Genomic DNA, 12976 nt, shown 5'->3' on the forward strand with positions numbered 1-12976 from the left:
AATTTGCAAAAGCCCAGCCTCTGTTCTCGCTGCAGTAAGTTTGACTAACCAAGAAAAGGTTCAGACACCTTCGCAGCAATTTGTTCATTCTAAAAAGCAGGAGCCTCTTACTGAGAGAGCGATAACAGTTTTTATCAGGAAGATTTAACCTGAGTACTCAAGGAATTCAAATCAATACTGGAGTTGATCAGAATTGTGAGGAAAAGCCAAAAGCTGTGATTAAATCAGAACTTATTAAGAGCAGTAATTGGGGTCTGCTACCTAAAAGAACTATGGGACGTTTACTAGGAAAGTCCAAACTAAATTCTCAAGGTGTTCAGATTGTTGCTGGAATTTTTAATCAGGATTATGAAGAAATCAAGGCAGTGATAAAATCTGATATACTATGGTTTATAAAGGAAGATGGCTTAAGCCAATTTTTGCTTCCTTGCATTCCTAGAGTAAAAATGTATACCTATCAGGCAAGAGTACTTGAGAAGTCTGACCACCCAACAAGTCAAGGGGTCTTTAGGAATTCTTCTGTGGGGAACAACAGAGCCCCGACATGGAATTAGAAATTGGAGGGAAAAGGTTTTTAAATTCTGGATATGCGGTTATTTCCTTAGGGTATTCAGAAGAGCCTAAGGCCCGCCCCTTAACTTCCCCTAAATCCAGCATGGAAATAATGAGTGAAGCTAACCAAGACAGAATATTGCAAGATTGTAAAATAAAAAAATAAAAAAAGATTGTAAAATCATGCAGTGTGAAAAGCCTAAAGGGCAAAGCAGCTTAATTGAGCCTGTAACCTTTTCAGTAAGCTTATGGAAAAAGTATCTGTTTAGTAGGGTAGTTTGAAAACAGCTGGACAAACTTATTAAGAATTTTGTCAGCCTTTCAAATCATCCCGAGGGTGGTAAGAAGTTCTCACGATTGGTTAGCTCTCAATTCTCTGAGAGCTGGGAGCCGATATTTGCATAACTGAACTCTAGCTAAGTAGTTCTACTGGTTTAAAACCTAACAAGTTAACTGCGATTGCCAGTAGTGATTTAACATTTGCACTGTTAAAACAGAAGGGAGAGAAGAGGAATCTTATGTGTGACAAATTTCATTTGGTCATTTTCTCCTTACTTAAAGCTTGTAACAAAATTAGGGCAGATAAACACATTTTCACTTCTACAGAGAAAGCTGATCCCTAAGGAGTCCCAGGAAGATGGACATTGTGTTTGGGATCCAGGTCCATTTGTCACCTGGAGAAAGGGCTATACATTTATGTTTTTGCAGAATAAAGCTGATGGACTCCCCTTAGAAGGACACAATCACGTTTGGAGAAAGGTGAAGGACACAGAAAAGATAGAGAAACCACCCAATCTTAATCATAATTCTTTTTCCAGGTTGCTGACTCCCCATAGGGAGGGGCTGTTTGTTTAAGTTTTCACAGGCAAAGGAGATGGGTGGATTTCTCTTCAGCCAGCAAGGCCCAGAAGAAAGGAGGGAAGCTGATGCGTGACCTGACCCTGTCCTGCTTACTGAAGTTATCTAAAACATCAAGAAGACCTCGCAGATTTTCCTGAGGATGGTGATCACTGCCTGCTGAGATATTTCTTCCATTGCTGATGCTGTCTAAGGGACACTCTGGGACGCCATCATAACTGAACATTTTATACACTAGAGACTGGAGTATGACAGAAGACTGTTGTTTTGCTGAAAGGGCAGATTATGGACTTTCGTTATCATTCGATGTTAAATTGGATCAGAATGTTGCAGATTTTATGTTATATATGATGTAACCTTTAATAATTGAGATTTGATTAGAAAACATTTGCAAGGGCTTAAGGGAAACCTTTCATTAGATGTGATTTAGATTAAAGGACATTTTCTATACATTCAAGGGTGGATGTAAGGCATTCCACTAGCTGAGATGATTAAAGCAATTATTGAACAGCATGGTAGGGTTGGACCCTCGCGCTTGTGTTAAAAGTATTTCACATAGCGCAAGTTCCAATCTGTCTGTGTTGTGTCTCATCATAATCTTGATGCTTGCAGTCACGTGTTGCTTCTATAGAAAGCTGAGGCGTGTGAAGGAGAATCATACGGCTTCCATGGCACTTTGGAAGTTCACGCATAAAGCAAGCACTGTGTGGAGCAGAGCATGGGAGGAGCGTGTTTAAGGACGAATCCTTTATTCTCTCACAAGAAAGCCTGGCAGGCTAGGTTTCTAGAGGTGGAGGGGGACCTTCACCCTTGTGAGTTGTAGGTAAGTCAAATCACATTCTCATGATATTGGTCCCCACTTTACCCTCGCATATGGTGCTGATTTTGAGGTTGTCTCTTCCTAGCACATGGCTGATTGCTGTGTGGCCAGCAGCTTTTACTATAGAAGCGGATGCTCCTATTGGCTCTATTTCTGCCCGCCACGGCATCCAATCCCTCTCATACCTTCCCCCATAGCAGATGGGCATACGGGGACTTTATTCAAATCCTGACTGGATTCGAAATGCTTGCTATAAGCCTGAGGTTTGGGTTTGGCTGTATTAATTTGGTCATTAGAATTGCCTTGCCAGCTTTCAATGTACAGAAAAGTAACCATGTAGCCACTGTGGCTCTTTTGAATTTTATATATAAAACAAAAGGGGGAATTGTGGGAAACAGAAAGATTTCTCCCAAGTTGTCTCCTCCAAATGTATGCCAAAATTAGCTGCTTGCTACATGTGGCAAATGACCATACACTTGGAGGTCAACAGAAGTAGGTCAGGGGTTATTCTCCCTAAGGGTTATCAGCCATGTAGAAAAAGCAGTCACCACTGGTTATCCCGCAACAAGTAGGATCCACTCCCTTCTGATAAGGATAGTAGTTGACTGTTTTCCTTGTAGGAGACCCCAGAGAGTTCAAGCCCACCCAAGGTGATCCAGGTTAGGCCGCCATCATGAATCTAGGGTCCGCCCATCTTGTCACATGTCTTCCTCTAGTCCCTCCCATTCCTATGTGTATACCCCTAGCTCATCCCCTTCCTGTCACACTAATGCCTGTTGTATATCCCCTCCTATTGCTTGTGTATGCCTATTGTACAGTCCCTTCCTGTGATGTGTTTGGTTACCTGTAATCACGCCCCCCTCAGTAGATATAACCCTTGGTTAACAATAAGTGGGGTCTCTGGCCCACCTCACCTCGCTCTCCTGTTCTCGGCCCATGCTGTGCACCACCCTGGCTGCTAAGATCATGGCCATCCAGGAAGTGAGCATGCTACTATGAAATGTGTCTGACTCCATTATTTGAACCTCTCTTCTATCTCTCATGCTCCCTATGACTTTATTACAATCTTTATGTATCTTAACCTTACATTGCGCTTACTGAACCCGTGATTACTTGCAGGGGGCTGGCCTCTTACTCTCACAGAATGGAATTTTCCCACGGAATGTACTATGAGAAAGGCCATGTCTGAACACTGGGAGACTCCCAGGACCATGGGGAAACAGCAGCGCATGCTTGAGACCTAGCAAAACCAGGTGAGTGGGGTGTGCCGGGAGACAACATAGCACGTGCACACTGAGAAAGGAACAGTGACTCTGGGCTGCTTACAGTTTTAACTCAAGATGCAAATTAGTTCCCAAAGACAGAAGCCAGGAGAGGGGCCCTGGGACTCTGAGCTGTGACAGCTGGAGTCAGATCAGATAACCTTCTGGAGGGATAGGCTGGAGGTGCAAAGCCCCAGGCCTTAGACCTCCTGAAGCAAGACTGCTTTAGGGAAAGAAACCCAAGCAGGCACGTGTGTGTGTGTGTGTGTGTGTGTGTAAAAGGGTGGGACAGGGAGGATAAAATTCAAGAGTAATTATCAAGAAGAGAGAGAAGTTGCTGAGGAACCGATAAAGGGACAAGTGGAGGGACAAAAGTCCATTCAGTCGGGATGACCCGGGCACTAGTGTAAAGAATCTGTGTCCTTGACAACACTAAGCTATTAAAGAACCACTGAAGGAAGGACTCTAAAGCCACCCCACCTCTGGACTTCTCCTTATGGAAAATAATACATTTCCTTCCTACTTGGAGCAAAGAGGCAACCTAAAGCAAGGAATTAAGAAACTCCTCAAAAAGGAAAATAAAAATGAACCCAGGTGCTTCAGAATCAGGAGAATGAAATGAAAATCTTAAACGGGTGAATGCACCATGCTCATGGTGATGGCAGCAAATCCACTCGGCCTGTTAACTAGATCTTAGAGGTCCCCTGGTAGTTAAAAACTTGTAAAGCCCCCTCAATAAAGGACGGCAGGAGAGCAGCATGTTTTTGGACTCCAAGGTCCAGCCCTGGGAACCTTCTGGATTCAGTGGAACCTGGATGCCAAGACCCATGAAAATCTCCAAGGAATTCAGGAACCCCACTTTTTGAAAAGAGACCAGTCCCTTCCCTTACAACCAACTGAAACCCATTTTTAAAAGCCAACCCTAAATTTCTGTAAACTACGTTAGAATAAACATCTCTCTGTAAGGCCAAAAAAAACAACAAAAACTTGTGAAGAACAAATACATCAACCAGAAACCCAGCGATTAAAAGGATCTGAGAGAAAAACAGGAGGATGGGAAGAGTGTATGCAGATGAATTATTTATTCTTACATTTTAAGAAGCCTGGCAGGCCAGGATTCTGGAGTATGGGAGGCCTTCACACTTGTGAGTTAGAGATGAGTCCCAATCACATTCTCATATCTAAAAGTAATCCCCACAATAACCTCCTATAATAGTGCTACCTTAAAGTTACCTCTTACAAGCACTTGGTTGATTGCTATCTGGCTGACAGCTTATCTACAGGAGCAGCCAGGCTCTCCCTGCCCAGGGGACTGTCATTCCCCCTTACCTGTCCCCAGCACTAGTGTTAGGTTATTCCTCCAATGAACTCAGGGACCTCTAGAACAGTGGTTCTCAACCTGTGGGTCGCGACCCCTTTGGGGTCAAACGACCTTTTTACAGGGGTCGCCTGATTCATAACAGTAGCAAAATTACAGTTATGAAGTAGCAACAAAAATAATTTTATGGTTGGGGGGGTCACCACAACATGAGGAACTGTATTAAAGGGTCAAGGCATTAGGAAGGTTGAGAACCACTGCTCTAGGGTTAAGTGTAAGCCCACTTTGTATATGGTTACCTGTCATTAGGGGGGCTCACAAGCCCTGAGGGTAGCAAGCTGATGTTGGGAATACATTCTCTCTCTCTGCTCAGACCTGGTTCCTGAAGCCATGGTGGAGGTGAGCCCCCCACAACTTTTGTCTGTCTCTTAGTTTCTTCCCTTCCATTATACAATGTCCCTTAGAACCCATCCGGGTTTGAGGCTGGATCTCACAAGAGAGTGGGCAAAAGGAACATCTGTGTACATCTTTAGCATCTTATGTCAAGACAAGACACATGCTAGATTCAAGTAGAGGTGTGTCCATTTTTGTACAGATAAGTTGTTGTTGCGATGCACCATCAGGTCATTTCTGATTCACAGCAACCCTCTGTGACTGAGTAGAACTGCTCTTTGGGGTTTTCACCACTGGATCACCAGGTCTTTCTCCTGCAGGACTGCTGGGTGGGTTCGCATGGTCAGCTTTACAGAGAGCAGCCAAGCACTTAACCTTGTGTCACCAGGTTTCCTATGTATATGCATACATACACACACATATGCACCTAGACACATATATGCATCTATCTCATGCACCAAACAATTTGCTCCACTGAAGAAGACATGGCCACAGGTGTTTCTGACGGTTCAGGTGGCGTGAGCAATGTAGGGTACCAATTGCTAAAGGTTCAAAAGAGGTTTGAGGCACTTTTGCCAGCATAATGATGTTTTAGGGTACAAGAGACCCCTTCTCAAATATAATTTAAGGAGAACATTGAGTAAGTCTTAAAAGAGACAAAGATAGCACAGAGATCCTCCGAGTGAAGGAGGCCGTTAGCATGAGGTCAGAATGGAGTCCAAGGTTTTGTTGAGATTCAAAGCTTTAAAAAGGGAATTAGTACCAGGAACTAATCAAAGCCAATGTTAACAGAAGATCTTTATGCCCTGGAGGGATGATTGATAAGGCTCTCTACAATAAATTAACAAGGAGGTTTCAAAAGGGAGACAAAAGGCAGATTAAGATGAACAAACAAATATATTGATCCAGGAATGGGTTTTGACCTCACACTAAATCTTAGCCTCAATTTAAGAACAATTAGTTCTTCCACCATGGCCCTGCACAATCCTCACCCTCAAGAAGAGAACACAGAAGATATGTGTGATGAAGAAATTAGATGGTGCCTGGCTATCAGATAAAAGAATGTCTGCGGTCTTAAAGGCTTGTTCCCAAAGCAGCCATCTGAGTGAGATGTCCACTGAGTCCATCAGTCGCCAAAGGACTGTAAGTCATAGAATCTGAAGTCGAAGGAGGGATTAGTATCAGAGCCTAAATTGTGGGGATCCGGTGTGCAGAAGGCTATGGATGACAGTGGGAGCCCAAGACACATTTGTGGGATCTAATAAGAAATAAGCCTCCCGTGATTTCCCTCTATCCATCATAGAGCGATGGGAGGAAAGTGGTTACCAACTAGAGTGCACTGGAGAGACGACTAGTAAATCAAAATGATCAGCCTGACCTGAATGGTGAAATCCATGCAGTTGATCCCCTCCCTGATGCCCATTAGGCCTCATCTGGTTTACAACATTTTCGGTATTTTTTGTTTGTTCATCTTGGGGTTTATCTCAGATGCATTATGTCAAAAATTATGTCTTGAATTTTTGTTATGTGTTTTTCTGTTTTGCAGTGTATGAGACCCAGGACTGATGAACCTATAGGGCTACAGCAAGTAGGATAAGAGTTGGGGTGGGGGGGGAGTGGGGGAAGAGTTAAGAGGGAGCTGATGTTAAGGAATTCAAGAAGGAAAAGAATGTTTGAAACTGATTATGGTAGCAATTGTACAATACTGCTTGATGTGATTGAACTATGGAAGTGTTGGGTAGCTAGCACAGGGACTGGGGTGTCCATTGTGCATTCTCGGAGGATCGAGCTTCTGGCCAGGAAGGGGTGGTACACTTAAGGGAGTGTTACCCCTGGATTGGTCCATCTGTACCAGGTGAATTCAATTCAGCCATTGGGGTTGACCAGGATCATCAACCATGCCTCTTGGAGGAGGAATTGAAAAGGCAGGATCTGGAGCCTGCCAAATCTTTTTTGTATCTTGAGCAGCTTCAAGGCAGGCGGTGCGGGGGTGGGGGTGGTGGGGGTGGGGGTGAACGGCCCTGAGGGTGCCTGTGTAAACCTGAAACTTCTTCTATCTTTCATAAAACTCACTTGGATCGCGTGCGGAGCCAATGACCGAGGTATTTCTCCTACGAGAGAGATCTAACTGAATTAACTCCCAGTAAAATGGTTTTGGAAAAAAGGTGGGTGCGGGGGGAGGAACAGGAGGACAAAGGAAATTGTCACAAGAACATGACTGGCGGCAGATGAATGCATCAGTCACAGGTGGGACTACAGAAGCAGAAAGGGGACCACCATTGGGACACCTACCTTATTCGATACAAGGGCTTACAAGATTGGTCCAGGGTCTTTGGGCCCAGGCAGCCAGGGAGACACAGACAGGGCATGACTCGTGTCTGTGCAGTGACTTCTATCAAGGACATGCCTTGGCAAGCACCTAAGAGACAGGCTGCGTCTCCCTGGGCTGGCTTGAGAGGGTTGGAGGTCGTCTACTTTCCCAGCCACTCTTCCCTACCCGAGGCCATGGTTATCGACATTTTTGGTAATAATCAGAAGGATTTGATGGAAGCTTAATCTATGTGGGGCCTCTGCAGATAGATTTTGGACTATCACTGCCATCCATAGCCTTTTGCAAACAGGGTGCTCAGAATGTAAGCTCTAATACAACTAGAGGAGAGGGAGCGTTGCAATGCACCGGTTTTCTTAGGATTTCCTACGTCAGCCACGTAAGTACAAGGAGAGGGGGCATGTTGTGATGCTCTCCTCACCAGATACTGGACCCTCAGTGGGGGATTATTAAACACTCAGCCATGTCTAAGAAAGTAACCCCACAGCACTTCAGTCAACACGACAGATCTTATTTTAGAGTTGTGCACAGGACCAGAAATGAATTTAACAGGCTCGTGCAAGTTAAAAAGGAGCCCTGGTGGTGGTGGTGGTGGTGGTGGTGGTGGTCGTCGTCGTCGTGGTGGTTACTTGTTGAGCTGCCAATTGCAAGGCTGGCAGTTCGAAACCACCAGACACTCTGCGAGAGAAAGATGGGGCATTCTACTCCCATAAAGGGACGGTTTCAAAAATTCACAAGGGCAGTCGATGGGGTCATTATGAGGGTCAGCATGGATTCAATGGTAGTTAGTTTGATTTTGAGATTTGATGGGGAAGGGATCCTCAAATTTTTATACAGGGTGGTCAGTTCACTGTCCCTCAGACCTGTTGGAGGGCCAGACTATAGTTAAAAAAAAAAAAAAACTTGAACAAATTCCTATGCACACTGCACATATTTTATTTTGAAGTAAAAAACAAGACAGGGCAAAAACACCCGGCGGGCTGGATAAATGTCCTTGGCGGGCCCGCATGTGGCCCACGGGCCATAATTTGAGGACGCCTGGTGTAGTGAATTATCAGTGGGACTGCCAACCATGAGGTCAGCTGTTCAAAGCCTCCAGTGACCCAACAGGAGAAAGAGGAGGCTTCCTACTCCCATAAAGATTCACAATTTGGAAACCCACAGGGACAGTTCTATCTGCCCCATAGGGTCACGATGAGCCGGAATGGACTGGATGGGGGTCAGTTTTAAATATTAGCAGGAACCCTAATGGTGCTGTCAAGTAAGAGTGAAGGATGGATGGAAAGGTCGCCAGTTCAAACCTACCAACTACTCCCCCAGAGAAAGGCGAGGCCGTCAGCTTCCATCAAGTCTCAGCCACCCAAGGGGCAGTGCTACTCTGGCTCACAGAGTTGCTCTGAGTTGAAATTGTGTAATGGCAAAGGATTTCATTTTGCAAATTGAGCCCTGAACTTCTTATCTTTTTATTTTGAATTTATTATAAAAACTGTCTGGACCAGAGTTATGGAGGAGGAAAGGGAAGCATATTTTCACCTATAATAAATGTAGAAATGTCTGAATGAAGCCTAGAGTGTAAAATTGACGACAACCCCTTTCCTGTTCAAAGCCTCACATTCTTAATGGGTTGGGTGGTGGGTGAGATTCCAACAGCTGCACATTTCCAACATAGTATTCCCTAAATGGTGTCAAATGACTGGGAATGAGGTTTCAGTGACTCTAGATGATTTATTCAATCACTTAGTCATCGGTGGTTCCTTCCCGGGGAACAATGGGAGATGTCTGTGTTTGTGTGGGGAGGGGGGAGGGACAGAGAGAAGGAACTCGCCATGTAATCAAACCTTTGCCCTCTTGTCCCTCTCTCCAAAGAGTCATTTCCAAGTTATTAAACCTATATCTTAACAGATTAGAATATATATTGTATTGTGTCTCTTCCTGTGTTGTTTCTTCATGGTTTTCCCCTCCTCTACAAAAATAATGAGTAGTGCATGAGTACATTCTAATCATAAACTCTTCAAGGATTACAGAAGTATGTAGAGTAAAAAACCAGTCTCCTTTCTCTGTCCTTGTCAAAACAGCCATTCCCTTTCCAGACCTTACAGAAAAGTTCTGTATTGTTTTGAAACTTGTGTTACCTGGGTTTAAGGAATGCTGGTGGCTTAGTGGTTATCTGACGGGCTGTGATCCATATGGTTGGCAGTTTGAAACCACCAGCAGCTCCCTATGAGTCAGCATTGACTTGTTGGCAGCGAGTTTGTTTGTTTTTTGTTACCTGGGTTTGGGAACCCTCGTGTCTTAGTTGGTTACCCATTGAGCAAGATCAGCAGTTCTAACCGACCAGTTGCTCCACGGGAGAAAGCTGAGGCTCTGTGTGCCCATAAAGATTTACACAACCACTCCAGAAATGCTAGGAAGCAGTTCCACTCTATACGATCGCTCTGAGTCAGAGTGGACTTGATGGCTGTGGTCTACTTGGGTTCAAGGCAGTTTATAACTGTTGTTGGATACCATCAAGTCAGTTCCAATTCATAGCGACCCCTACATACAATAGAACAAAGCAAGACCCAAAGCCCATCTGTAGACAATTGGACACCCCTTTACAGGAGGGTCACAAGGAAGAGATGAGCCAGTCAGGATGCAGTATAGCACCTATGAGACATGCAACTTTCCTGTAGTTCTTTAATGTCTCCTCCCTCCCACTATCATGACCCCAATTCTACCTTACAAATCCAGCTAGACCAGAGCATGTACACGGGTACAGATCAGAGCTGGAAACACAGGGAATCCAGGACAGATAACCCCCTCAGGACCAATAAGGAGAGTAGCAATACCAAGAGGGTAAGGGTAAGGTGGGGGGAGAAAGGGGGAACTGATCACAATGATCTACATATAAACCCCTCCCAGGGGCATGGACAACAGAAAAGTGGGTGAAGGGAGACATTGGTCAGTGTAAGACAGAAAAAATTATAATTTATAAATTATCAAGGGTTCATTAGGGAGGGAAGGAAAAATGAGGAGCTGATACCAAGGGCTCAAGTAGAAAGAAAATGTTTTGAAAGTGACAATGGCAATAAATGTACAAATGTGCTTGACACATGGATGCATGTATGGATGGCAATAAGAGCTGTACGAGCCACCAATAAAATGATCACAAACAAACAAAGAGAAGAAAACACTGACCGGTCTGGTGCCATCCTCACATGGTTCTTATGTTTGATCCCATTGTTTCAAAACTCCAGAAGGCATATTGCAAGCAACAGGCAATTCCAAAGTCTAGAAAATTCAAAAGCAGGAATCGCTGAAAATGAGCCTGATAGTGTAGTGCAGTTTCAGGAAGTGCCAAAGCAAACGATGGCAGAGAATCAAGCCCAATGCCGTCGGGCTGCTTCCAGGCTCCTCGCAGACCTAAGTGGAGTCCCTAGACCACGCGGGAGCAGACAACATCATCATTCTCCTATGGGCCAGCCCCACTCCATACCCACAGAACCCCCTGTGCTCCTTACAGATCATGACACCAACACACACACACACACACACACACACACTGAATTTATTTAGATGCATAGCAATGCAAAGGACAGAACTGCCCTGCCCCTTTGGGTTTCTGAGATTGTGAGTCTTTATGGTAGCAGGGTTCACACTGCAGACCTTGGGGAGAGCAGCTCAGTGCATAGCCACTATGCCAGGATAACTCCCCAAAATAAAGGCCACAGAGCTAGAAATACCTGGGTTTGCTCTGCCTTTAGCTATCTGGGTGACCTTGGGCACCTTCAGTTTTTCCCGGGACAACAGACACATATGATGGCGTTGTTGTTGTTGTTGTTGTGTGCTGTCTAGTTGGCTCTGACTCACCTCTACCCCAGGTACAGCAGCACGAACCACTCCTGGTCCCGTGCCATCCTCACAGTGTTACGTTTGAGCCCATTGTTGTAGTCACTGTGTCAATCCATCTCCTTGAGGGTCTTCCTCTTTGTGGCTGACCCCCTCCCAAGCATGATGTCCCTTTTCTCCTGACAAGATGTCCAAGGCATGGTAATCACAGTATGAAATGAGATCATATTATGCACAGCACCTAGCAAGTGCATGCTGGGAAGTATGTTAAGTCTTCACAAATATCCATTTTCTTCCCACCTCTAGAGGAAATTTACTGCATCAAAAGCACAAATTGGCTTATTTCTTGTGAGATTCTAGTCATCTCTGAGGAATGATAAGTGTATTTGGCACCGTTTATAAAAGAAGAACAGGAACATGCTTTGCTCTCGTGCCAGGCTGTCCAGAGCAGGGCAGGGCTGGTCAGTAAGGGCTGATTGATAGCCATTGCATCTGGGCTCAGGCAAGGGTGCTCAAGATGATGAAATCTTGGCAAGTAGACTTCTCACCTCTCAGAATCCTGCATCACTCAGTGACCGATCAAAGGACAAGCTGAATACTTGGGAACACTGTAATAAGAACACTGGATTATTTTTGAATGATGTGTGCAGCATTAGTTAATATGACTACTTAGGAGTCCAAAGAGTCAGGACAATGGCACATCCATTTTTGCCCCCCAGAAAGCCATCCACAATCATCCACCGTGAAGCTGTAAGGTGTATTTGTGGGACCACCCTCCATCTTTCTGTTTGTCGCACTATGGTGACGTGTGCGTGGTTAAACAACACAGGAAACAGCTATTTCTGTTATCAGTAGGGTCCCCCTCTACGGACGGGTTACAGCAGAGCTTCCACACAAAGTCACCTTAGAAAGAAAACCCTGGTGCTCTGCTTCTGAAACGAAGACCCGACGGATCACAGAAGATTGTTTGAGACTTCCTCACCTTGGACATCAGGACATGTTGAAGACGTTAGGGAGACAGCAAAAGCAAAGGCAACCATCACAACGGACTCAGAAACACCAGCCATCCCGGGGATGGCGCAGCATCGGGTCACGCGTAACTCACGTGACTCAGAGCCAACTCAATGGCAACTACCACCACCACCAAATTAATCCAGATTCGGGCAGAGACCCGAGGCTTCTGGAGAGCTCCACGCTTGCTTTCTGCAGACTGAGAAGCCTGTGCGCCCTCTACTGCCCGCTTCCAGAAATGGTTTCACAACACCATAAATAGAACACTTTGTCTGTAATTAGATATTATCAAGTGACCTTCTGAAGGCTCATCCTCTAAAAATCAATAACTTTGTGGGGGGCTTTTTTGTTTGGTGTGTGTGTATTTGTACAGCTTTATTCTTTAATCAAGAAATCTGTCAAGATGCCATTTTTAATATGATCATGTCTGTAGGATCCCAAAGGTTCTAAAGGAATCAGCATTTGAGATTAATTAAATGGAATAAGGTAGCCTCCTAAAGCATTTAACTGAATTTTACATTTTATAACTTTATCATGTTGAAGGGTACTCAGGACCTCTCTGTACTATAGTCTTTTTTTTTTTTTAATCATTTTATTGGGGGCTC

The sequence above is a fragment of the Echinops telfairi genome, unplaced genomic scaffold, assembly GCF_000313985.2.
Source record: "Echinops telfairi isolate 266 unplaced genomic scaffold, ASM31398v2 ScPeMD7_18;HRSCAF=68, whole genome shotgun sequence".
NCBI lineage: Eukaryota > Metazoa > Chordata > Mammalia > Afrosoricida > Tenrecidae > Echinops > Echinops telfairi.